This window comes from Vicia villosa, linkage group LG1, assembly GCF_029867415.1.
Source record: "Vicia villosa cultivar HV-30 ecotype Madison, WI linkage group LG1, Vvil1.0, whole genome shotgun sequence".
NCBI lineage: Eukaryota > Viridiplantae > Streptophyta > Magnoliopsida > Fabales > Fabaceae > Vicia > Vicia villosa.
This window is the reverse complement of record NC_081180.1, coordinates 58,282,021-58,308,590: the sequence shown is the minus strand read 5'-3', so window position 1 is coordinate 58,308,590 and position 26,570 is coordinate 58,282,021. Positions and strand designations below refer to the sequence as shown.

Below are 26,570 nucleotides of genomic sequence, written 5' to 3'. Positions count from 1 at the left end.
TTAAATACCAAAACTCACCTCTCCACTCATGTGCTTTAAATCACTTGTCCAACAATTTTAACTACGAAGACCTCCATAAGCAACTAATAGCTTTTTACCTCAAGCTAAGCTCACGATCCAATTGAGAGTTTTAGCTACGAATACATCTCCAACCAAACATAAGTTTAACTTGGTTTACCTCAATAACCAAACAAGATCATTTTAATCTGGTTTATCTCACAACCAAAATAAAAATTTCTCCTAGAGAGAATTTACAATAATTCCCTCACTAAACTGGAACATCTCATAGATATAAATATTTATCTTTCAAAAGTAGTAAGAAAAATGTGAGAACATAATAGAAAGAGGGGAGAGAGAGAGAGAGAGAGAGAGAGAGAGATATCCATGGGCTTTTTAAGCCTCCTAATCGATTATGCACATCTCATAATTGTTTATCGGATTAAAAACATAAGGTTTTCAATAGAGTCGTTGCTTAATTTACTATTAACCATAATTGTTGATAATAAGGCGTCACGAAAGGTAATAATCGATTATGCCTAAGGGATAATTTGTTGAACATTGACTCCAAACACAATAGGGGGTAAATTATGGAGGTTTGAAAATCATTGACTTAAAACAAAATCATTTTCTAAATCAAAGTTGGAAAACATTTTTAATAAAATTTTTTGAATAAGTAAACAACAAAAATTCAAAGTAAGGAAATTAAGCAGAAAATAAAAGAGATAAGGGTAAAGAGATGACACCAATGATTTATAAAGGTTTGGGCTTGTTAGTGCAAGCCTTAGAGGTTAATAGTTTTATTAAAACTTGGTCTCGTTGTCCAAAGTGCATCAACCTTAACATTACATTCTTCCCACTTGTTGTTTCTCCATTAATGTTTGCGAGTAGACATAAATGATTATAATTGGTTTTGTTAGTAACAACCATTGGGATCAGGTGAAGTTGAAACCTGGTTGTCCATTGCATCATGTCACAGACTGTTGGAGACTAAACTGTAATGAAGGTGCAAGAGCATAAGAAACAACATATACAAGACATATAAGAAATCAGGAAGTCAACAAAAATTGTTTTGTATTGATATTGTTATATAGATTCAATTATATGTAGGGGTGTAATCAGATCAGTTTCTACCGGTTTTTGGTAAAAAAAAAGGTCCGAACTGATGAAATCTCCATTGGTTTGGTTAAGTTTGGTTTTTAATCTTTTTCAAAATTGGAACCGAACCAACCTAATCGGTTTGGTTTGATTCGGTTGATGGTGTACAAAGTTGTTTTTCCAAACATTTTGCAAATCAGTGTATTTTCCATAATCATATTTTTCGGTGTATTTTATGCTATTAATTTTTAAAATAAAATATTTCATGTAATTTATTTTATGCTCTATTTTTTTCAAACAAATTACAAATTTCTCTTGATCCATGTGAAACAATGACATGATTTTCCATTGCATCATGAAATAAGTTCACAATCATATATAAAAGTTGACACTTGACATTTGAAGGTTATAAGAGATTTAAAATCTTAACAAATATAACACAACAAAACACACATCAATTAACATGTTTCACATCTCAAACACACATCAAAACTATTTTGTAACAAGAAATAAAAAAGGTAAAAAAATGTAAAATTAAGAACAAGAACTTGAACACAAAGTTGTGACAGACAGCGAGAGTAGAAGTTCAGTGTAAACATATTTTTGTGACTTATGATTTCTATTTTTTAAGTTTTGGAGTTTAGTTCTAGATGAATGTTTTGTTGATAGGAGGGAAATGTAAACAAAGATGGAGAATGGTTGGACCGATACAAAATTTAAGCTTAATAATGAGTGAAATAAAATATTTAGAACGTAATTATTTATATTGATAGTTCACTGCGGATAAAATATTTAGAATAATGATAGTTCAACCAATTTGAATCAAGAATTGTTTCTTGCTTCTAATACTAATGTTACCTTTTTATAAAATGTATGGACTAACAACTCTTTTTATGACTTTTATGCAGAACCAAAATATTTAATGTACAACAACTTTTATATTTTATCTTCATTTCTATGACCTATGTATCTCTTGCAAATGGTACTTTATGATACTCCAGTTGTTTAACAAGAGCAAAGGCAACAAGTTAGACACCTAGAAGATTATCGTTATCCAAAAAGTATGTTTTACTTATTTCAATATTCAATTGATCATTTGTAAACTATTGTTATTAATTGCAGGCTATCTAAAAAACTGTCAGCATATGCACTTGGATTAGCAGTATAGTTTATATAATTTAACATTTATATGGTTATCATGTTTGTGTTTGTTGGGATGAGAAAAGCGAGAGCAATATCCCAACATCCTTTATTGTAACTTAAGTTCTTTATTTATAGTTATTAGACATTTCATTTTACACTTACCAGGTTATCTTTTCATTTTCAGTTGGATTACTCACATACAGGGACATATGTAATAGTTGTGGTTACATTCATTTTGTATTGTTTAGATTAATTTGGAATATCTATATTGATACATTCAATCTAGAAAAACTAAAACAATTTTATAATTTTTTTCATTAATTTAGAAACTTGTATAAGATTTCAAACTAGACAAAATTACTCAAGAGTGAATTTTTAGTTTTGAAAGGATGGAGACATGAATAATGTTCTATTCAAAATTAAATACTTACATTTTTTTTTTGAATAAATACTTAAAGACAAGTTATTGAATGGTATACCATTTTAAAATATTTGTATATCAATAAAATTATTGGCACAAACTAATTATCACTTTTAAAAATAATAAATTTTTTGATCAAATAATTTTTTTCATTCTTATTATATTTTAGAAACAAATGCGCGTAATACACTTTTAAAGCATCTTATGGAGTTAATTAAAATCAAATGAAGTCATGGTAAGAAATTCTCCTAGATTTGGTTTAGTCAAATCTTTAAACTATTACACATCGGTTTATGTTGTTCAGCTGCAGTCATCAAGACAACAAAGTTTACACAATCAGGTGATAAAAATTCACCTTTTAAGTTGCAAATTGATAAGTTAAAGTTGTTGCCTAACCTAAATCAAACACATATATATTTATTAATAATTTTTTTCACCAAAATTTATGTCAATTATAAAATGATTATTTAGTTGATGTTTATAATAATAATAATAATAATAATAATATTAATAATAATAATAATAATAATAATAATAATATTAACCCAAATTATGCTTATATTTTATCATTTGATTTGACAATGCTATGCGCATTAAAAAATTTACGAATCAAAATTTTATTGGTATACGGGAAAAAATATATTACTGATTCAAATATTTTTATAAATGATGTCAAAATACGAAACAATCTTTGATTAACCCAAATTATTTTTATAAATAATATTATTTGTGAAATGCTAACCAGTGCGTTTAGGGCACTCTTTAAGTGATTAAAATAATTTTTTTTTTTAAATGCGTGTATTCAAACATTGAAAACACATTGAAAATTAAAATATTGACTTTTATAAAAAAAATATTTTAACAAACTACTATATCTATTTCTACACATTCCATTTATGTTTTTAACAAACTACTACCTTTTTACAATATTTTTTATCACCACTCTCTATAAATAAAAAATAATTTATTAACCCTTAGTTTTTTAAGTCATTCTCACTTTATTTTCATTTCTCTATTATATATAGAAAAAATTATAACTATTATAAATGGAAACAATTTTACTATTAATCTAAATATTGGATAACAAATTTATTTATCAATAATTTGTTTCAAATATGTGAAAACATTAAGGTCAAAAATAATACTATTGTACATAAACAAAACAACTTTACTACTGATCTAACTTTAATATATGACACAAATTATTATTGTAATAAACAATAACAACTATACTACTAATTTATCTTCTAAATAAAAAATATATTAATCAATTTTTTTTTATTTTACAATTTGATTTTTCTTTCATTTCATTTTTATTATGTATTAAAAACAAATCCGCGTCCCGTACCAGTACCCGTGCGTACGCACGGGTATCCCGCTAGTAAAAAAGGTAAAAAAATGTAAAATTAAGAACAAGAACTTGAACACAAAGTTGTGACAGACAGCGAGAGTAGAAGTTCAGTGTAAACATATTTTTGTGACTTATGATTTCTATTTTTTAAGTTTTGGAGTTTAGTTCTAGATGAATGTTTTGTTGATAGGAGGGAAATGTAAACAAAGATGGAGAATGGTTGGACCGATACAAAATTTAAGCTTAATAATGAGTGAAATAAAATATTTAGAACGTAATTATTTATATTGGTTCGGTTCATCGGTTTGACGGCTCCTAAAATCTAAAACTGAGAACCGAACCAAACCACATCGATTTTCATTGGTTCGGTTCGGTTTTAGAACCAAACCAAAAACATTCGGTTTCATTTCTGTTTGGTTTTGTTTAGATTGTCGATTTAATTAATTTTTTTTCTTATACGCTTACACCCCTAATGATATGAATATATTTTATTGGATTGTGATTGTACCAACAATTTTATATGTAAAGTCATGTTATATTAGTTGTGTTTATGACAAGGCATGTTAAAATATCTTATGTTTATATTATATTATGGTGATGTTAATAATGTCAAAAACATAGTAAAAGAAATTTAAAAAAAAAACACCTAACTACGAATTTAAAAAAAAAAAAAACTATATTCATACGGAACATTTTAATATATCTTGTATTCAAATTGAAAATTTTGTCAGATTTTTTTAAATATTTGATACACTTTTCTATTGAACTTATGAAAATTGCGGTAGAAATATATCCAAACAAAAAGTTTATACCACATATTTTTTTAAAATTATGATATAAACAATTAATATTGATACCAGCATTTTGTAATTCCGTTAAAATTTTATAGATTACCTAAAAATATGTATTTTAAAGAAAAAAGTTTGATAAAATTCAAAGTTAATGGATAAATAAGGTTTTTTTTTTTAAAGTTCAATATTTAGAATCAAATATCCGAACAAAAACCAATTAGTTAAAAATATCCAATCAAAAATGATTTTATTGATTTTATTGATTTTAAAAATATCCAATCAAAAATTGTAAACAGCCTGGAGATGCCGAGATTAATATTTAGAGTGGATGAGTTGTCGAGATTTATATCCAACCCAAATTGATAAATAATCCGCAAGTTCGTTCTATACATTAAATCAAATCAAAATAGATTTTATTGATTTAAAGATATCATATTAAAATCAAAATAGATTTTATTGATTTAAAGTATCATATTAAAATTGTAGACAGCCTGGAAGTGCCGAGATTAATATTGAGAGTGGATAAATAGATTAGCTGTGGGGCCCATGAAATATACCGACCCAAATTGATAAAACCCTATAAATAATCCCCAAGTTCGTTCAATACATTAAACTAAGAGCAATTCTGGTGCCGGAAACTTCACAGTTACTCTTAGCTTCTTTGTAGATTTGTCTGATGTTTTGTTCTTTTATAGTCACTTCGTCTTTGCGTTCGGTTTTCGGTTTTGGGATGAACTATTTGGCAAGTTCTTCGGGCAATTTACTTTTCAACACAGTAATTTCTATTTTTCTATCTGGGTTTTAATGGAAAAAAGTGCTACATCGAATAATCTTTTCGGCTGAATTTCAATTTATGTTTTTCTATCAGGGTTTTTTTTCTATGAAAACCATAAATTGTTGAGATTGATTTAATAGAAGCTAGTTGAAATATTATAATGTAGAGGGAAAAGAAAAGCGAAGTGATGATAGAAATTCACATGTCTGTCAATCCACTGCTTTGATGTTATTCATGAATCCCGACAGGTTCTGATCGCTTTCATATCTCCCTCTCTTTCTTGATTTCTTGAGTTTCTCGATTTGTTGAATCAATTATTTTATGGTTTTTGAATTGTTATCAGAATTGAGCAGATGATGAATATGAAATTGTGTAAATGGGTAATTTGCATCTGAATACCGTTGATGTTAATATCACCTTGGAGAACTGATGCCCTAAATTCTATTTCTATTTTTGTTAGTTTGTTTCTGTGGTTTGTTCTCTGTTTTTTGGATCTATCTAATCTAAAATGACTTTAGCATTAGAATTATCATTGAATGAATTGGTCATTGCTACATGGATGTCCCTCCGTTGGCATTAAGGACATTGTCATAGTTGAATTTAGAGAGGAGGAAATAAGAAATGTTGGTTGTGATTGCAAGAGTTCAAAGAATCCTGACCCGAATAACATAAATTTCAAGTTTAATTAGTTTTGGGATGTGATTTTTTTTTTTTAACAAAAGTTTTGGGATTTGATTAAATCGTAGTTTTGTGGAATGATATATTAATTGTGGGAAAAAGTTAGCATACGAGATGTTCACTTGTCGCATATGCCGTCATCGAATGATATTTTAACTGTGGAATGATATTTTAATTGTGGGGAAAATTTGGCATACGCGATGTTCATTTGTCGCATATTGATACTTTAAATGTGGGAAAAAGTTGGCAGAGGAGATGTTAACTTGTCGCATATGTTGTACGCGAATGATACTTTAATCATGGATTGCTGTTTTGATTGTGGGAAAAAATTGACATACGAGATGTTCACTTGTCGCATATGCTGTACGCGAATGATACTTCAATTGTGGGAAAAAGTTGGCAGAAGAGATGTTCACTTCTTCACATGCTTTACGTGAATGATACTTTGATTGTGGGAAAAAGTTGGCAATAGAGATGTTCACTTGTCGCATATGCTCTACGCGAATGATACTTTAATTGTGGAATGATATTTTAATTGTGGGAAAAAGTTGGCATACGAGATGTTCACTTATCGCATATGCCGTCCGCGAATTATATTTTAACTGTGGGATGATATTTTAATTGTGGGAAAAATTTGGTATACGAGATGTTCACTTGTCGCATATTGATACTTTAAATGTGGGTAAAAGTTGGCATAGGAGATGTTAACTTGTCGCATATGTTGTACGCGAATGATACTTTAATTGTGGATTGATGTTTTGATTGGGGAAAAAGTTGGCATACGAGATGTTCACTTGTCGCATATGCCGTCCGCGAATGATATTTTAACCATGGAATGATATTTTAATTGTGGGAAAATTTTGGCATACGAGATGTTCACTTGTCGCATATTGATACTTTAAATGTGGGAAAAGTTGGCAGAGGGTACGCGAATGATACTTTAATTGTGGATTGATGTTTTGATTGTGGGAAAAAGTTGGCATACGAAATGTTCACTTGTCGCATATGATGTACGCGAATGATACTTTAATTGTGGTAAAGAGTTGGCAGAAGAGATGTTCAGTTCACATGCTTTACGCGAATGATACTTTAATTGTGGAATGATATTTTAATTGTGGGAAAAAGTTGGCATACGAGATGTTCACTTGTCGCATATGCTGTACGCGAATGATACTTTAATTGTGGAATGATATTTTAATTGTGGGAAAAAGTTGGCATACGAGATGCTCACTTGTCGCATATGCTGTACGCGTAAGATACTTTATTTGTGGGAAAAAGTTGGCAGTGGAGATGTTTATTTCTTGCATATGCTTTACGAACGTTAATTATATTTTAATTGTGGGAAAAAAGTTGCCGATTCTTTGATAAAAGGAATAATCTAGAAGAACGGGTATGTGGGACTGTTTGGTTTAATCGAGAACAAAAAGGCTTCCTGTGGTGAAAGATGTAGAAGACATGACTTGGAACATAAGGTAGTAAAGAACCTTGAATAAAGAGGAAAGGAAGCTCAAAGAGTTGTGCTGAAGTAAGATTCAGAAGATAAGTGGAATTGGGGTAAATATCTTATTCGGTAAAGGAAGCTTGTTCCTCAATTTTGATGGAAAGCACAAGAGATGGTATGAGGAATTTTGCAGCTGCGTGGAGTAATCTGATCCCACTTAATATATTTAAACTGGTTTAGAGAATATGGCAAAATAAAGTCCCTACAAAAGACAGCCTGGTAAAGAAGGGGTTTGAATGGATCTAAAGTTGTGTGTTCGTTCAGATGCAGAAAAGAATATACTGTTTCTCACATTTTCTTTGATTGTCCAAAAATCAGCAAGGAAGTTTGGTACGCAATCTTTCGGTGGCTGAATGTATCGACAACAATACATATTTCAATTTTGGGGTTTATTGGATAGCGGAAGGGAAAAAAAGAGAGGTTTCTGTTATTGTTTTTAAACTGAAAATTGTGTTGAAAACCTCTTCTTTTTCTAAAATCTATATTTGGTTCTGTTTAGGGTAAAACTTATGTTAGAATGATTTTAAGGTGACATGAGATTATAGTTGTCTATGTTGCAGAGTTGACAAGTGATAGATACATATGTAATTCATGAATCCCGATAGGTTCTGATCGTTTTCATATTTCCCTCTTTCTTGATTTTTTTCATTTCTTGAGTTTCTTAATTTTGTGATGTAACTATAAATTATTTATAGTTTTTGGATTGTTATCAGAATTTTGCAGAATTGGGCAGATGATGAATCTGAAATTGTTTTAATGGATAATTTGCATCTGAATTTCTGTTTTTTTGGATCCATCTAGTCTAAATTGACCGTATCATTAAACTTATTATTGTCCCTTCATTGACATTGAATCCATTGGTTTGTGCAAGATATATTGTGTTCTAATTTTAATCATTCACTTATTACTTGGACTCACTGACAAAATTGGATCTCGGTCTAGGATTGATTCACGTTGGTTGATTTTTTAAAATCTCTTTGGTTATTCTATGCGGCTACGTTAAATTGCTTGCCAAAGTAAAATGACATTTATAAGACTAATCAGGGTTGATCATGGTTTGGATTAATTGATTTGCATTAATTGCAGGTGGAGAAAGGCTGCTATCAGTGCTATGTAGTAAAGAAAAACAGGAGCTAGATGGTTTGTTATGGGAGATTCCAATGTGATAAATTCAGAATAGGAATGTAAAGGAGTTGGAGAAACAAGAAGGGGATAGATGTTACTTTAAGAAGTTTTTATCTAAAGCAGAACTAGTTTAAGAAGTTTTTTATCTAAAGCTGAACTAATAGATTTACTCTTAATTGGCAGAAGTTCACATGGTCAAAATTAGATGGATCCACAGGGAGCTAGCTGTATTGGCAGGAGATTGAATCAGTCAAATGGCCAGAATGTTTGCAATGGTGTTTTTGGATGAAGGAAACTTAGATCATTGTCCTTGAAAAATATTAAAGTTGATTGAGAATCATCTCAAAGAATGGAGTAAAAGTCACTTAGCAAATCTGGGTGGAAGGATTGAAAAGAATAAAAAATTAATCAACTATTTTGAAAAAAAAGGCAAAATAACATCATTCTTTGAAGAGGTGATCGAAGTCAAAAGAGAGACATCAACACAATTAATTGAACTGTTGAAGCTGAATTGTAGCATATTATGGAAAATCCTGCCCAAAATGGCTGGGGATGCAAATTCATAGTTCTTTCACTGGTTAAATAGAAGAAAAGTTAACGAGATTAGTTGTATAGAAGTAGATGGAACAAAACAGAAATTGGTTTAGAAGATAAAGGATGAAGTTTTCAATTAGTTCTTAGGTCTATCTAGAGACAAAAAGAGGAAAGACCAATTATGCAGAATTTTCTACTTAAACGCATTAGAGATGAAGAAAATGATGTTCTCATAGCTGAACTTAGAGAGGAGGAAATAAGAAATGTTGTTTGGGATTCTGAGATTTCAAAGTGCCTTGATTCGGATAACATAAATTTCAATTTTATTAACGAGTTTTAGGATGTAATTAAAGCAGACTTTCGTATATTCATTGCTGAATTTCATTCGAATGGCATAATAGTGCGTGGAGGTAATAATGTTTTTTTAGTATTTATTCCAAAGATAAAGAATCTAGGGAAGCTAGACCAATATCTTTAATTGGCAGCATATAGAAAGTCTTAGTAATGTTATATGCAAATAGATTGAAGGTGGCGGATATAAAGATGGTAGATGGAATACTCATCGAAAAATGAGTTTGCAGGTGATGCAAATAGGAGGAAAAGAGAAGCCTCGATGTTTAAGGTGGATTTCGAAAAAACATTAAATAGTCATCAAAGTCTATGATATTTGTTTATGTGTTTTGTTTTCTGTTTTTTTATTCATCTAATCTAAATTGACAAAAGTCTATGATAATTGCTGTTGGAAATAGGCTGCAATAGAGTTAATTGATGGAGTTGATCAAATCAAAACAGGTCAGGTGCTAGATGTTTCGTTGCTAAAATAACGCTCAAAATAGTTTAGAGATGGATGATGCAAATTCAAAGTTCTTTCACATGTGCCTCATGAATCCCGACAGGTTCTGATCGCTTTCATATCTCCCTCTCTTGCTTGATTTCTTGATTTCTCGATTTGTTGAATCCATTATTTATGGATTTTTAATTGTTATGAGAATTGGGCAGATGATGAATCTGAAATTGTGTAAATGGGTAATTGGCATCTGAATTTTATTGATGTTGATATCACCTATGAGAACTGGTGCCCTAAATTCTATGATATTTGTTTATGTGTTTTGTTTTCTGTTTTTTCGATCCATCTAATCTAAAATGAATGTCCATAGAAATTATCATCGTACAAGAATGAATTGGTCATTGCTACGTGGATCACTAGATTTGCGGTAGAATTATATAATTATTGTCCCTTCTTTGGCATTAAATCCATTGGTTGTGCAAGATATTGTGTTCTATAATTTTAAACATTCACTTATTATTTGGACTTTCGGACAAAGGTGGATCTTGGTTGGTTGAGGTTTGATTCTTGATTTTTTATAATCTTTTTGGTTATTCCTTTTGGATATTTTAATTTGTTAATAAAGTTAAATAGCTGGCCAAAGTAAATGAGGTTTTTAAGACTAATCAAGGATGATCATAGTTTGGATTAATTGTTGGTTGAAAAAGTCTTCTATGGAGTAAATTGATGGAGCTGATTGAAAAACAGATGTTAGAATGGGAATGCAAAGGAGTTGGAGAAACTAGAAGTGTCTATATTTTAGACTTTGAGAAGTTTTTATCAGAAGCAGAACTGATAGATTTCTTGTTAATTTGCAAAAGATTCACATGGTCCAAATTAGATGGCTTAACAATGAGTTGTATTGACAGATTCATATTTTCAAAGGGATGGTTAGTCAAATGGCCAGAATGTTTCCAATTGTGTTTGGATAAAAGCCACTGTCCAATTCTAATTCTCGAAAATTTGAGATCCATTTCTAATTCATGAGAAAATGTTGGATATGTTATAATTTGTTAATAAAGTTAAATCGCTGGCCATAGTCAAAAGAGACTTATAAAATGCATCAAAGATGAGATGATGACATTCTCATAGTTGAATTTAGAGAGGAGGAAATAAGAAAGGTTGGTTGGGATTGTGTGAGTTCGAAGTATCTTGACCAGAATAACATAAATTAAGTTTATTGAGTAGTTTTGGAATGTGATTAAGGCGTACTTTCACATATTTATTGTTGTATTTCATTCTAATGGCAAAATAGTGTGGAGCTAATAGTGCTTTTTTAGCATTGATTCCAAAGATTGAGAATTTGGTGAAGCTAAACTATTTTAGGTCGATATTTTTAATTAGTTGCATGTGGCTATAAAAGTTATCTCTGATATGCAATTTGGGTTTTTAGAGGGCCGACAGATGGTAGATTGAAAACTCGTAGCTAATGAGTTAGTAAATGATAAGAAGCATTGATGTTTAAAGTGGATTTTGAAAAAGCGTTTATGTAAAAGTGGATTTTGAAAAATCATATGACTTCTTTCACTTTGTGAAAGGTAAATATTTGTACTTTGATGGGATTCAATGTTAAATGGAGAGGCTGAATTTTAGTGTCTTTGAACATCAACTATTTCATGTAGGTAATTGGAAGCCTCGCAAAAAAATTTGAAGTTGGTAAAGGTTGCGTTTTCCTATTTTTGAGGTTATTAGTTTGGCAGAGGAGATGTTCACTTGTCGCATATGCTATACGCGAATGATACTTTAATTGTGGAATGATATTTTAATTGTGGGAAAAAGTTGGCATATGAGATATTCACTTGTCGCATATGCTGTACGTGAACGATACTTTAATTGTGGAATGATATTTTAATTATGGGAAAAAGTTGGTATATGAGATTTTCACTTGTCGCATATGCTGTATGAACCTTAATGATACTTTAATTGTGGGAACAAGTTGGCAGAGGAGGCGTTCCTATTTTTTCCATTCCTTGAGTTTCTCAATTTTGTGAGGTAACTTTATCAATTATTTATGGTTTTTGAATTGTTATTAAGAATGGTTTTTGAATGTTGTTAGGTAACTTTATCAATTTTTTCCATTCCAAGGAGATATTAAGAATGGGCAGTTGTGTAAATGGGTAATTTGCATTTGAATTTCATTGATCTTAATATCTCCTTGGAGAACTGATTCCCCTAAGTGTTTTTTTGTTTTCTTAGATCCATCTAATCTTAAATTACCGTAGCATTAAAATTATCATCGTACTATAATGAAATTGTCGTTGCTACATGGGTTATATGATTTGCGATAGAATTATATTATTGTCTCTTCATTGGCATAATTGGTTGTGCAAGATATTGTGTTATTATTTTAATCATTCACTTATTATTTGGACTCATGGACAAAGTTGGATTTAGTTCTAGTATTGATTCAGGTTGATTGAATTTTTACAACATATTTTAAAATCTTTTTGGTTATTCAAAGGGGATATGTTAATTTGTTAAAAAAGTTAAATCACTTAAAATGAGATTTATAAGACTAATCAGGGTGATCATGGTTTGGATTAATTGATTTGGATTACTTGCGGGTGGAAAAAGGCTATTATCGAGTATATTGATGGAGTTGATCGAATAGAAATAGGCGCTAGATGGTGCTAATTGGGGATTAATGCGATTAAGTTAGAATGAGAATGCAAAGGAGTTGGAGAAACAACAAGAATGGTTAGATGTTAGACTTTGTGAAGTTTTTATCTCATGCAGAACTAATAGATTTACTCTAAATTGGCTGAGGATTTACATAATCAAAATTAGATGATCAACAATGTGCTATATTGATAGATTCATATTTTCAGAGGGATGGATAGATAAAATGGCCAGAATATTTGCAATGGTGTTTGGATGAAGGACTCATCACTTTCCAATTCTAACTTGTGAGAAAATTAGTATTTGAGACCTAAACTGTTGTGTACTCAAATGTTGGAGTGAGTTGGAAGGATATCATACATTAGAGGAAGAAAAATGGGAATCTCTGGAAGTTCAAGGATAGAGTGAATTGGTCATTGCTACATGGATGGATTACTTGATTTGCGATAGAATTATATTATTATTGTCCCTTCATTGGCATTAATGACATTGTCAGAGCTGAATTTAGAGAGGAGCAAATAAGAAATTTTGGTTGGGATTGTGAGAATTTGAAGAACCCTGGCCCGAATAACATAAATTTCAAGTTTATTAAGTAATTTTGGGATGTGATTAAAGCGTACTTTTCACATATTCATTGTTGAATTTCATTGTAATGGCAAATAGTGTGGAGCTAATAATATTTTTTTAGCATTGATTTTCAAAGATTGAGAATCGGTGAAGTAAACTATCTTAGGTCGATATGTCTAATTAGATTTTAGGTCGATCGATATCTTTAATTAGCAGCATGTGGCTAAAAAGGTGATCTTTGATTTGCAATTTGCGTTCTTAGAGGGCCGACAAATGGTTGATGGAATACTCATAGCAAATGAAAAAGTATATGATTTTGTGGACCGTAAATATTTGGACTTTGATGGATTCAACATTAAATGGAGAGGCTGGATTTCAGAGTGTCTTCGAGCATCCACTATTTTAGTGTTGGTTAATGCAAAAGAATTCGAAGTTGGTAAAGGTCTATGCAAGGTGATCCTCTATCGCCTTTTCCTATTTTTCAGTGTTATTAGTTCGATAGAGGAGATGTTCACTTCTCGCATATGCAGTAAGCAAAAGATATTCTAATTGTGGGAAAAAGTTGGCAAAACATGAGGGGGCCATGAAGGCAGATCTATAGTTATGAGTTAATATCTGGCTCACAATGAGAACAATAGTGCCAATGTGATGCCGATGTCGACGATAAAGTTTGTTAGGGCAGATCGGTGAGTGGAGGTGAGACATGAATCAACATGTTAATACTGCTGATACCGCCTTTTGGAAGATAAGTATTTCTCATACATTCTATTGACCGAGTATGATTAACTATTGTTTGTTTACAACGCTTTGTTTGATGATCTAATGTCATATAACTCAACTTACAATGTATGTGTTATCTATATGTTGTGGTGTCAATTTCTGTATGTCTTGCAATGCATTTTGATTTTAGAATTACATTCGGAAGATTGTGAAAATTGTTGGGATGCTATGATTCGAAAAGAAATTTAGGATGACACTAACAGGATGGATGGCTGGGAAATCAAATCAAATATCTCCTGTCTTTATTCATCTCAGCATCTACCTGCCAAGTGTTGTCAATTTGATGCTGGTAGATCTGCCTGTTTTAGCAAAGGTGGCAGTTGAGGGACAACAACCAGAAAGTAGTGACATCTAATGCTATCAAAATTCCTAAACAAATTGACCCTGCTGGTGAAAACAAATTGACATGCTCATTACAAGCCGAAAAGATAAGTAACTCTTACCTTTTTAACTTCCTAAAATCACAGCCGACTACTGTCTATTAACTAAAGTGTCCACGAATGCATATCTTTATAGACAAGATAAATAAACTATTAATGTACGAATATCATGAAGATTATAGTTGTTTAGGATCTTACTCTACAATTGGTTGATAATAATCGCAGTAGATTCATCCTTGGTTCCTGTTTTTTGGTCACATTATATGTTGCAGGTTATTTCTACCAGGATAGTGGGTTATTTGGGTGAACTGATATGCTATTTGTATGATGTGGTTATGATGTTTGATTACTACTTTTAAATAGTTGCAGTAAGCATCCAAGATGACAACTACTACATATTGAGTCTCATGGGAGGAGAAATCAAGATTGCAATGATCGGAGATGACAAGTCAAGCTCTTAATGTCATCGTAAAAGCATCAGATTGAAAATAACAATGACAGGTCAGCGCTTCTTTTGCTTCTGCTTCTGCTTCTCGAATATTAATGGAAGTGTGCCATCCTATGTTCCAAACCGGACGTGGAAGTTAAGGTGGTTGAGGTGAATCATATGTACCGATTACAACAGCTTCAGTTCAGTTGCTCTCGCAAATAGTAGCATATTTCCAAGAGTCGTAACCGAGCAGGAAAGTTCGCCCGTGATGAAACAAGACGGTATATTCGAGATACATGGACCTGATGGCTTCGGCGATTATGGTACTGTTTTGGGTGACAACAAAACTAAAAAGATCATATGAAAGCAAGATTACTAGTCTTAGGGATATTGGAATATCATACAGACTGGGAAGCAATTCAACAAAGATACTTTCCCAGCAAGTCTTCTGTGTTTGAAGATTGGAAAGCAGAAAAATGAGTTGGGTTCATTGGAAAAAGATATGCTAGGAAAGAGAGGAAGGGGGATCTCGGTATAAAAAATTCAAGGGTGTTCAACATACCACTATTAGGAAAGTGGGAATGGAGACTACTTACAAAGAAACAAAGTTTGTTGGTTAAGGTTTTAAAAGGTAAATATGGTGAAATCATTGGTAGAGTGAGTAAAATTGAGAGAATGGGGTTGGCTTGGTGGCAGGACATAAAAAAAGTAGAAAGTGGGTTGTCGGACATTATATTATATTGGTTCTTTAAAAGGTTGTGAATGAAATTAGGAAGTGGAGCTGAATCGCATTTCTGGACCGATTCTTTGATAAAAGGAATAATCTAGAAGAACAGGTTTGTGGGACTGTTTGGTTTAAATCGAGAACAAAAAGGCTTCATGTGGTGAATGTTGTAGAAGACATGACTTGGAACATAAGGTTGAAATGAACCTTGAATAAAGATGAAAGGAAGCTCAAAGAATTGTGTTGAAGGAAGATTAAGAAGATAAGTGGAAATGGGGTAAATATCTTATTCGGTAAAGGAGCTTGTTCCTCAATTTTGATGGAAAGCACAAGAGATGGTATGAGGAATTTTGCAGCTGCGTGGAGTAATCTGAGGAAGCTTAATGTATTGACACTGGCAAAATAAAGTCCCTACAAAAGACAGCCTGATAAAGAGGGGGTTTTGAATGGATCTAAAGTTGCGTGTTAGTTCCGATGCAAAAAAGATACCGTTTCTCACATTTTCCTTGATTGTCCAAAAATCTGCGAGGAAGATCGGTATGCAATATTTCGGTGGCTGAATGTATCTACAATAATACATCATTCAATTTTGGGGTTTATTGGACAGCGGAAGGGAAAAAAAGAGAGGTTTCTGTTATTTTTTTCAAAATGAAAATTGTGTTGAAAACCTCTTCTTTTTCTGAAATCTGTATTTGGTTCTGTTCAGGGTAAAGCTTATGTTAGAATGATTTTAAGGTGACATGAGATTATAGTTGTCTATGTTGCAGAGTTGGCAAGTGATACGTACATAGAGGGAAAAGACAAGCAATATGATGTTGTATGTGAATCCACTGATATTCTTTGATCTAATTCATGAATCCCGACAGGTTCTGATCGTTTTCATATTTCCCTCTTGCTTGATTTTTTTCATTTCTTGAGTTTCTTAATTTTGTGATGCAACTTTTTAAATTATTTATGGTTTTTGAAATGTTATTAGAATTTTGCAGAATTGGGCAGATGATGAATCTGAAATTGTTTTAATGGGTAATTTGCATCTGAATTTCATTAATGTTAATAACACCTTGGAGAACTGTCTATATTTGTTGTTGTGTTTTGTTTTCTGTTTTTTGGATCCATCTAGGTCTAAATTGACCGTATCATTAAACTTATCATCGTACTAAATTGAATTGGTCATTGCTACCTGGATCACTTGATTTGCGATAGAATTAAATTCTTATTATTGTCCCTTCATTGGCATTGAATCCATTGGTTGTGCAAGATATATTGTGTTTTAATTTTATTCATTCACTTATTACTTGGACTCACCAACAAAGTTGGATCTAGGTCTAGGATTGATTGGTCTAGGATTGATTCACGTTGGTTGATTTTTTAAAATGTCTTTGGTTATTCTATGGGGCTACGTTAAATTGATTTGCATTAATTGCAGGTGGAAAAGGTTGCTATGTAGTTAATAAAAACAGGAGCTAGATGTTTTGTGATGGGAGATTTCAATATGATAAATTCAGAATAGGAATGTAAAGGAGTTGGAGAAACAACAAGGAATCAGAAAAAATAGATTTACTGTTAATTGGCAGAAGTTTACATGGTCAAAATTAGATGGATCCATAGGGAGCTGTATTGGCAGGAGATTTAATCAGTCAAATGGCCAGAATGTTTGCAATGGTGTTTGGATGAAGGACTCTTAGATCATTGTCCATGAAAAATATTGCACTGGTTAAATAGAAGAAAAGTTAACGAGATTAGTTGTATAGAAGTAGATGGAACAAAATAGAGTGGTTTAGAAGATAGAGGATGAAGTTTTCAATTAGTTCAAAGGTCTATCTAGAGACAAAAAGAAGAAAGACCAATTATGCAGAATTTTCTACTTAAACGCATTAGAGATGAAGAAAATGATGTTCTCATAGCTGAACTTAGAGAGGAGGAAATAAGAAATGTTGTTTATTAATGAGTTTTAGGATGTAGTTAAAGCATACTTTTGTACATTCATTGCTGAATTTCATTAGAATGGCGTAATAGTGTGTGGAGCTAATAATGTTTTTTTACTAGTGATTCCAAAGATAAAGAATCTAGTGAAGCTAGGCCAGTATCTTTAATTGGCAGCATCTAGAAAGTCTTAGTAATGTTATATGCAAATAGATTGAAGGTGGCGGATATAAAAGTTATCTCTGATTCGCAATTCGCCGAAGGCCATTAGATGGTAAATGGAATACTCATCGAAAATGAGTTTGTGGATGATGCAAATAGGAGGAAAAGAGAAGCCTCAATGTTTAGAGTTGATTTCGAAAAAACATTAAATAGTCACAAAAGTCTATGATATTTGTTTATGTGTATTGTTTTCTGTTTTATTATTCATCTAATCTAAATTGACAAAAGTCTATGATAGTTGCTGTTGGAAATTGGCTGCTATGGAGTTAATTGATGGAGTTGATCAAATCCAACACAGATCAGGTGCTAGATGGTGCGTAGCAAAAATCATGCTCAAAATAGTTAAGAGATGGAGGATGCAAATTCAAAGTTCTTTCACATGTGTTTCTTAAATAGGAGAAAAGTTAATGAGATTAATTGTATAGAAGTAGATGGAACAAAATACATAGGGGTTCAGGAGATAAAAGATAAAGTTTTTAATTATTTCTCAGGTCTATTTAGATAGCAAAAGAGGAAATAATGGTTATGCAGAATTTTGAATTTAAACACATCCAAGATGAAGATAATGATTTTTTCATAGCTTAAAAAGAGAAAGATTCATGCAGGAAATATTATGTTTCTTTACAAGATAATGGAAAGATAATGACTCCATGTATTACAAAGCATAACTGTCTATTCTCTACTAACAAATGCTCGTTATTTCTGAACGGGAATGGCCACTCAGTTGGAAAAGAAATGACAGAGCTAACCGAAATAAATGAAATCAACAACGAAGCATTCATTTGTGATATTACTTTTGATCCTTGTGAATATTCAATGAATTGCATTGATGGAGAAATGTATTCTACCATTCATGTAACTCTGGAAAATGGTTATGGCTATGCAAGCTTTGAATGTGTGGCTCCAAAACGACAATGATGATGTTAAGTAAAGGTTATTCAGATTTTTTGATTGGGAACAATGTGGGTGTCGATAAGGGCATGTAGTGATGATAACAATGTGTCTCTTATTATGCTTATTTGGATTTAACAACTTCAACCTTGCAGATGAAGCACAAACCCTCAGAATATAAATTATTCATCATGTAACATGCTTCAAATTTACACCGTATAATATGTGTTTTTAACAATGCACTTCCATGCAAAGTAGTACATGTCAGCGAAATATGAGAAAGAGAAAGCTGAGCCAAGAAAAAAAGGATTCCAAATTCTGCAATTGAATAGAAAACAGTACTATATAAAGCTTGGTGCACTTAAGTAACAAAGGGTGCAGTTTGATGAATGGCTAAGGTGTAGGCTTTTTACCCAAAGTGGCAAAGGAATCAAAAATGCATTTAAGCCAAACAAACATTAAGACAAGTGGGAAGTGGCAAGACTGATATTATTATTTGTTTTGTCAATCTTTCATTCATCACTCAATTCATTTCCACATTTGGAGGCATTTTTTTAAATATTTATCCGACAATAGATTAAGAAAATTCTATTCCCACATTTTTATATATGTTAATGTTACTGCTTTCGTTACATAATGCATCAACCCGCCGACGGTAAAGACAAAATCCACTTTGGAATTTCTTCTCACATTTCATTTTCATTTCCATCCATTCCCCCAATCCTGCTGCCTTAAGTCGTTGAAATTCACTTCAACGTGCATTAATTATTACTCATATTTCCTTCATGTTTATTGCTCATACACCCGCAAAATATCTATAAATGTATCATATCAGGATATCACAACAAAAGAGTAAGTAACTATTTAGTCCCTTAAATCATTCATAATAACTTCTTCAAACTCTCCTACACATACTGATAAGTATAAGTATAACATCATATTTTCATTACAAACCAGAAACTGAATGGTGTCATATTCTTCATCTAATTGGAAAGGTAATGACACATTGACACCTGATTTGCTGAAAATGAACTTGTTCTCACCAACTTCTTTCGGTAACTTCTGCTTTGTTCCTCCCATCATGAGCCCAACAATTTGATCGGTTGGGAAGCTTTTCTTTGTTCTTTAGCTTGGCGGATATAGGCCATTTAGAAAGGATTCATTTTTCTCTCTCTTTAATTATAGTTCTGCTATGGTTTCGTAAAGGATGAGGGTTTCGTAAAAGAAGAAGTGGTTTGTACGAGAGGTCATATTCTTAAGACTTCTTTGTGTGATTATGTATCATATGGCTTTTTCTTGATGTTGGCTTGCAACAAGTCCCTCAAGTGAGACTTAATAGTCGGGCCCTTAGGCGAAACTTTATAGTCGAGTCCCTTAGGAGAGACATTTTATCGAGTCTCTTAGGTGATTCATTATACCGAGTCTCTTAGGCGAGACTCTCTACGTGTGAATGTGATCCTGCTTGAGGAAACTTCAAATCTGTCAAGCAGGGAGTTAATCATGTTCGAACGGACTCCTAGTCCCTCAAGAGAAGTTATATATTGAGCATAACTGAAGAGAATCTATGTCCCTCAAGCTAGATTACATATCGAGCCTGATGGAAGAGACTCTAAGTCCCTCAGGTGAGGCATTTGACCTTCTAAGACAGAGCTTGCATCGACACCTCAGGCAAGACTTAAGACAAAATCTCTTAGGCATGTCTCAAGTCGCGTCTCTTAGGCCGGATTTATATTTTTTTGTCCCTCCCGAGGAAATTCTGAGTCACTTAGGCGAAAAGTTTAAATGCCTTGGGAATTCTAATTCATTCATGCGAAGTAATGTGTAGCCTGGCCGATGATATTATAAGTCCTTTAGACGAGGCAATGAACCTCTTGGGCAGGACTACCATTGCATCCTCAAACAAGACTTACGACCATGTTTGTTAGGCAAGACTCTAGTCAAGCTTTATGGGCGAGATTTATATTTCTTGGTCCCATCCGAGAAAACTCTAAGTCCCTCGGGCAGGGAGTTTAAATAGTCTGAGAATTCTAAGTCCCTCAGGCGAAGTAATATATATGTAGGTTGGCCAACTTGGCATAGCCCAGGAGGGCGGCATGAATCCTCCTATGAAGGTCCGACATTGTGATTTCTTCGAGGGGCGGCAAGGATCTTCCTGTGGAAATCCAGCTATATGATTACCTCGAGCGGTGACAAAGATCTTTGCCATGAAGTCCAACTATGTGATTGACTCGAGGGACAGAAAAAATCTTTGCCATGAAGTCCAACTATGTGATTGACTCGAGGGGCGGAAAAGATCTTTGCCATGAAGTCCAACATACAAATATTGCCACGAGGGACGACAAGGATCTTCCCGTGGAAGTTCATCATACATATATTGGTGCGAGGGGCATAAATGATTTTCTTGTGGAAGTTCAACTTATAGATATCTCCACGAGGGGCGGCAATGATCTTTTTGTGGAAGTCCAACATATTGATATTGCCACGAGGGCGACAAGAATCTTCCTGTGAAAGTCTGTTATATAGAAATTGTCACGAGGGCGAAAAGGATCTTCCTGTGGAAGTCTAATATATAGTTTTTTTTAAAGTTATTTTTAAAAAAATTCACCTTCTTTTAAAGACATAAAAAGATTACCACATAACATCCATACAAATTGCTCTCGATTTAACAACAAAATTTCATCACATTAAATTTCTTCTTTTTCACAAAAACATAATAACATCTAAACATAATATCCATACATTTCATTTTTAACCAAAACAAATAAAAGATATTGTGATGGTGGGTTATGGTGGAAGAACGCACAATGGAGGAGTCGGAAGAGAATCACTGGTTCAACGGAGGAAAGGCGATACTTAGGGGTGTTTGATGTACGGTTTGGATCAATTTTGAGGTAAGAATGCATCCTATTCAAAGATAAATTTACTCGCGTTTCGGTACGCTTTTCGATGATTGATTAAAAAAACCGATTCGACCCAATTTCATGCAGTTTAATTAAGATCAGTTTTTAGATATCCAAATTTCAAATTATATTTTTTATAAAAATTATAGAAAGACTAATAAATAATAGATTTGATATAATATATATCTTATAGTATTTTTAAAATTAGTATTTTTGGATATCGCTAGTATGTGTATTTTTCTTCATCCGTACTTACAACTATAAATCTTTTTATTTTTGACTGACTTTTAAGGAGGAATATTTTTAAAAAACTAAATTTTTTGAAATGCAAAATATAAAAAGGTTATTATTGACATTTTGAAAATATATAAGCGGTGTCGTGATTGATAGTAGAGGTGTCTTGTATAAATAACTTAAAATAGTTATAGATAGATGATTTGTTGGGCCAACGAAATATACCTGGTCCAAATGGTTATATCCGGAGTAGAAAATTGATAAAACCCTAATTCGTAGCTATAAATGATCGCCGAGTTCGTCTTTTTCATCAAAAGAGCAATTCTCAAAAGAGCAATTCAGCTGCCGACAAACTCAAAGTTATCCTTCATTAATTTATGCATTTATCTTCTGCTTTGTTTATTTTTTAATCAAAACTATGATGAAAAAACTGTGCCGGAGCGATTCATTCTTTGGCTCGTCAATGATGGGGCAATCCTATAGAATTTACGTTCATTTTTTACCTTTTGTTAATGAAAAATATTTACATGCATACCTGATTTGGTTTTGTTTCTGTTTATAAATTGTTGAAATTGATTTTATAGAAGCTAGATGAATTATTATAATGGAGAGGGAAAAGTAAAGCGAAGTGATGATAGAAATTCATATGTCTGTCAATCCGCTGATATTCTTTGATGTTATTCATGAATCTCGACAGGTTCTGATCGCTTTCATATATCTTCCTCTCTTGATTATCTTAATTCTCGAGTTTCTCAATTTTGTGATGTAACTTTATCAATTGTTTGTGGTTTTTGAATTGTTGTTAGAATTGGGCAGATGATGAATCTGAAATAGTGTAAATGGGTAATTTGCATCTGAATAACGTTGATGTTAATATCACCTTGGAGAACTGATGCCCTTAATTCTATCGATTTTTAATGGGATCAATTGGTTGCGATAGATATATATTATTATTGTCCCTTGTTGTTAAATTCATTGGTCTTACTAAGATATTGTGATCTGCTTCTAATCATTCACTCATTACTTGGACCCGCTGATAAAGTTGGAACTAGTTCAAGGATTGATTCAGGTAGATAGATTGATTTTTTAGAACATATTTTAAAATCTTTTGGTTATTCCAAGGTGATATGATAATTTGTTAAAAAAATTTAATGGCTGGCTGAGTAAAATGAGATTTATAAGACTAATCAAGTGTGATCTTGGTTTGGATTAATTGCTGGTGGAAAAAGGCTGCTATGTAGTAAATTGAGGGAGCTGATTGACTTAAAAACCGGATGGAAGATTTCAACAATGGGAATGCAAAGGAGTTGGAAAAATAACAAGGGGCGATATTAGAAGTAAAACTGATGGATTTACTGTTAATTGGCAGAATTTTCAGAGAAATGGTTAGTCAAATGGTCAGAATTTTTGCAATAGTGTTTGGATAAAGGAATTTTAGATCAATGTCCAATTCTAATTCTTGAGAAACAATCAAGATGTGGTGGTGTCGTGTTCCAAGGTGTAATACTCTTGGTTGCACACATTTATTTAAACAAATACTTTTTGGATCGATATCTTTAAGAATTTGGTGAAGCCTGATGATTTTAGATCGATATCTTTAATTGACAGTATGTAGAAAGTCTTAGCAAAGCTATTGACAAATAGATTGAATGTGGCGGTTAAAAAAGTTATCTCGAAAAAGCATATGGTTTAGCGGGCTGAAAATAATTGGATTTTGTGATTGAAAAAATGGGATTGAACTTAAATGGAGAGGCTGGATTATAGAGTATTTTAGAACATAATTCATTTTTGGTCAATGGAAGCCTCATAAGAGGTCTAAGGCAAGGCAATTTTCTATCGCCTTTCCTATTTTTAATAGGAGTTAAAGGCTATTGGCGTTTATTTATTGGTGGTGGAATTGTCGTTCTAAAATCTCTCCTATACACATTATCTATTTATTTCCTTTCTTTTTTCAAAGTTCGGTCAATTTATTATTTCTAATCTGAAACTCTCTTTAAAAATTTATTATGGGGTAGAGGATTGGAATGCAGAAAAATAAATTATTGAGAAAATTTAGTTTTCAATACAGTAATTTCTATTTTTCAATCTCAACTAACAAAAAAATAGTGCCGGGTAAGTCATTCTTTGGCTCGTCGGTGCAATCCTAAAAGAATTTAGGATCAATTTTTACCTTTCTTTTAAAAAAAAAAACATTTACATGCTTTCAAGATTTGTTTTTGTCTGAGTCAATTTTTTTTTGAAATTGAGTTTATGGTAGTTGGTTGAACTATAATATAGAGGGAAAAGAATTTGATCGTTTTTATATTTCCCTCTCTTGCTTATTTTTTTAATTCTCAAGTTTCTCAATTTTGTAATGTAACTTTATCAATTATTAGATTTGGGCATATGATGAATCTAAAATATTGTAACTTTATCAATTATTAGATTTGGGCATATGATGAATCTAAAATATTGTAAATGGGTAATTTGCATCTGAATTTTGTTGATGTTAATATCACCTTGGAGAACTGATGCCCTAAAGTCTATGATATTTATTTTTGCCAGATTATCAAATTTTAGTTTGATTTTGTTTTTCTTGGATTCGTCTAATGTAAAATGATCCCCCATGAGTGTGAGTCAACCATAACACTAGCCTTAATCGATACTAGGATCTCACTTCCGTTCCTCCATTGAACATAATCATGGCTCTAATACCATCTGTTGGTCAAGTGACTCCTAACACAAAGGTGTAAATTATGTAGGTTTGAAAAACTATTTTCAAAACAAATATTTTTTTTTGCAAAATCAAAGTTTAAAACTCTTTTATATAACAAATAGAGTAAAAGCAATAGAAATAGGAAAGTAGAAATCTATCACAAATAAATACCTATAAAGTAAAGAGTTGAGGGATGAGAGAAAAACACCAAAGAATTATAAAGGTTCGATTTAATGAAGTGACCTTTTTCTCTCCCCAATAATTGCTTCTTGAGAGTTTCCACTATGATGAGAGCTTTAGATATACTTTTCCTACGAACCACCATATACAAGGATTAGAATCTTTCAATGGCTAGATTCCCAACAAACATGAAGTTTTTTTTGGATCTATGTGCTTGTAGGTGATGAAGATCTGCAACGAGGTTTTGATGAAGACAACACATAGAAATAACTCTTAACCTTGATGATGATAATATAACCAAAGCATCTTATGGACTTATGATCAAGTGCCTATATAATCAAGAACCATCTAGCAAAAGTCTTGAAGCTCCCTTGGAGAAAGGTGTGAAAGCTCGTCAGACGATTATGCATGTCAGTCTGTCTTAGTGAACCAAGTATTGTAAAAGTAAAGTAGTAGCCTAAGAGTACTAAGGCAACCATCTCCCTCCCTCTCTCTCTCTCTCTCTCTCTCTCACACACACACACACACACACACAAACATACACTTAAAACTTCTTTCAAAATGTTTCCATCATGAAAAAGATTTTCTAAGCCAGAACCAAGTGACTAAAAAGCTATCCAAACCTTTTTTCAAACTATTTTTAACTATCTAATTTATTGAAAAGACGTGTCAATCAATTGGCAAAACTTTTCTAACTAGCCAATTGATTAGAGCATTATCCAATTTATTAGAAGACTGATAATCAATTAAAAAATCAATAAGATCATCACGTTAATGGCTTGCAATGGATCTATATCCAAATATTCCTATTTAGGCCCTCTAATTGATTTTATCTGAGTTGTCTAATCAATTATAGTTTTTTAGCCAATTGATTAGATAATAAATTCGGCCCATGAATTATTCCATTCTTGTTTTTTCCAACTAATATATAAGAGAGGCACACCCTCACTTCAAACCATTCCACTTTCTTACATTTTCATATTTGTTTGGACTTTATCTCTCTCCCTCTCTTTAGAAAAAAATTTATTCACTTATGATTGCCTTAGTGCTAGTAAGTGAAGCTTTACATGTGAAGACGAATTTTTGTAAGAGGTCGTGCTGGTCATTTTTATTCTTAAGGATGCGATACCTTTAAGAGATTGAGTTTTATTCTTGAAAAAAACCTATCATAAAATCTCCGTTCTTACTTTATTGAGCTTTGCTCGAAAAAAAGTTTTATTTTAATCATTGAGATCAACTATAAATTCTCTAAACTGTTCGTTAGCTTATCTAGGGATAAACATTGTTATTGGTTGGGGATAAGCCTAATAAAATCTCAAGATCAGATTGTATTATGGTTCGTGGGTATAACCGTCAAAAGCTCAAAGTTTATAGTCAAACTCTGAAGAAGAATTCTTGCGGACATGACTAGGCCAATGTTCGGCCAAACTTGTATAAAATCTTTGATACAATCTTTCTAACCATATCCTTTTATTTTTTGTAATTTATTTACAGTATTTTATTTGTGCTGCAAATTACTCACATAAAAATTACTAATACAATCTTAATTGAAAAAGGTTTAAAATTAATCACGAATTTTAAATACCGCAACTCACCTCTACACTCTTGTGCTTTGAATCATTTGTCCAACAGTTTTAACTACAAAGACCTCCATAACCAACTAATAGCTTTTTACCTCAAGCTAAGCTCACGATCCAATTGAGAGTTTTAGCTACAAATACATCTCCAACCAAACATAGGTTTTACTTGGTTTACCTCAATAACCAAACAAGATCATTTTAATCT

At 32.1% G+C, this 26,570-nt stretch overlaps 8 non-coding genes and 1 pseudogene across 8 annotated transcripts; all 9 read left to right on the top strand.

Annotated features, from left to right (window-relative positions):
- Positions 1-5,755: 5,755 nt before the first annotated feature.
- Positions 5,756-5,835, top strand: LOC131645551 (small nucleolar RNA snoR14; annotated as a pseudogene).
- An 85-nt stretch (positions 5,836-5,920) lies between these two features.
- LOC131645512 (small nucleolar RNA Z101) lies at positions 5,921-6,014 on the top strand. Its single transcript, XR_009297129.1, has one exon. It is a non-coding gene; the product is annotated as a small nucleolar RNA Z101 (small nucleolar RNA).
- Positions 6,015-10,404: 4,390 nt separating this feature from the next.
- On the top strand, positions 10,405-10,498 carry LOC131645518 (small nucleolar RNA Z101). The gene has a single exon (XR_009297135.1). It is a non-coding gene; the product is annotated as a small nucleolar RNA Z101 (small nucleolar RNA).
- Positions 10,499-12,322: 1,824 nt separating this feature from the next.
- LOC131645525 (small nucleolar RNA Z101) lies at positions 12,323-12,415 on the top strand. Its single transcript, XR_009297138.1, has one exon. It is a non-coding gene; the product is annotated as a small nucleolar RNA Z101 (small nucleolar RNA).
- A 4,117-nt stretch (positions 12,416-16,532) lies between these two features.
- LOC131645560 (small nucleolar RNA snoR14) lies at positions 16,533-16,617 on the top strand. The gene has a single exon (XR_009297162.1). It is a non-coding gene; the product is annotated as a small nucleolar RNA snoR14 (small nucleolar RNA).
- A 110-nt stretch (positions 16,618-16,727) lies between these two features.
- On the top strand, positions 16,728-16,818 carry LOC131645513 (small nucleolar RNA Z101). The gene has a single exon (XR_009297130.1). It is a non-coding gene; the product is annotated as a small nucleolar RNA Z101 (small nucleolar RNA).
- Positions 16,819-22,533: 5,715 nt separating this feature from the next.
- On the top strand, positions 22,534-22,618 carry LOC131645543 (small nucleolar RNA snoR14). The gene has a single exon (XR_009297151.1). It is a non-coding gene; the product is annotated as a small nucleolar RNA snoR14 (small nucleolar RNA).
- A 99-nt stretch (positions 22,619-22,717) lies between these two features.
- Positions 22,718-22,811, top strand: LOC131645499 (small nucleolar RNA Z101). The gene has a single exon (XR_009297116.1). It is a non-coding gene; the product is annotated as a small nucleolar RNA Z101 (small nucleolar RNA).
- A 1,524-nt stretch (positions 22,812-24,335) lies between these two features.
- Positions 24,336-24,429, top strand: LOC131645492 (small nucleolar RNA Z101). The gene has a single exon (XR_009297109.1). It is a non-coding gene; the product is annotated as a small nucleolar RNA Z101 (small nucleolar RNA).
- The last annotated feature ends 2,141 nt before the right edge of the window (positions 24,430-26,570 follow it).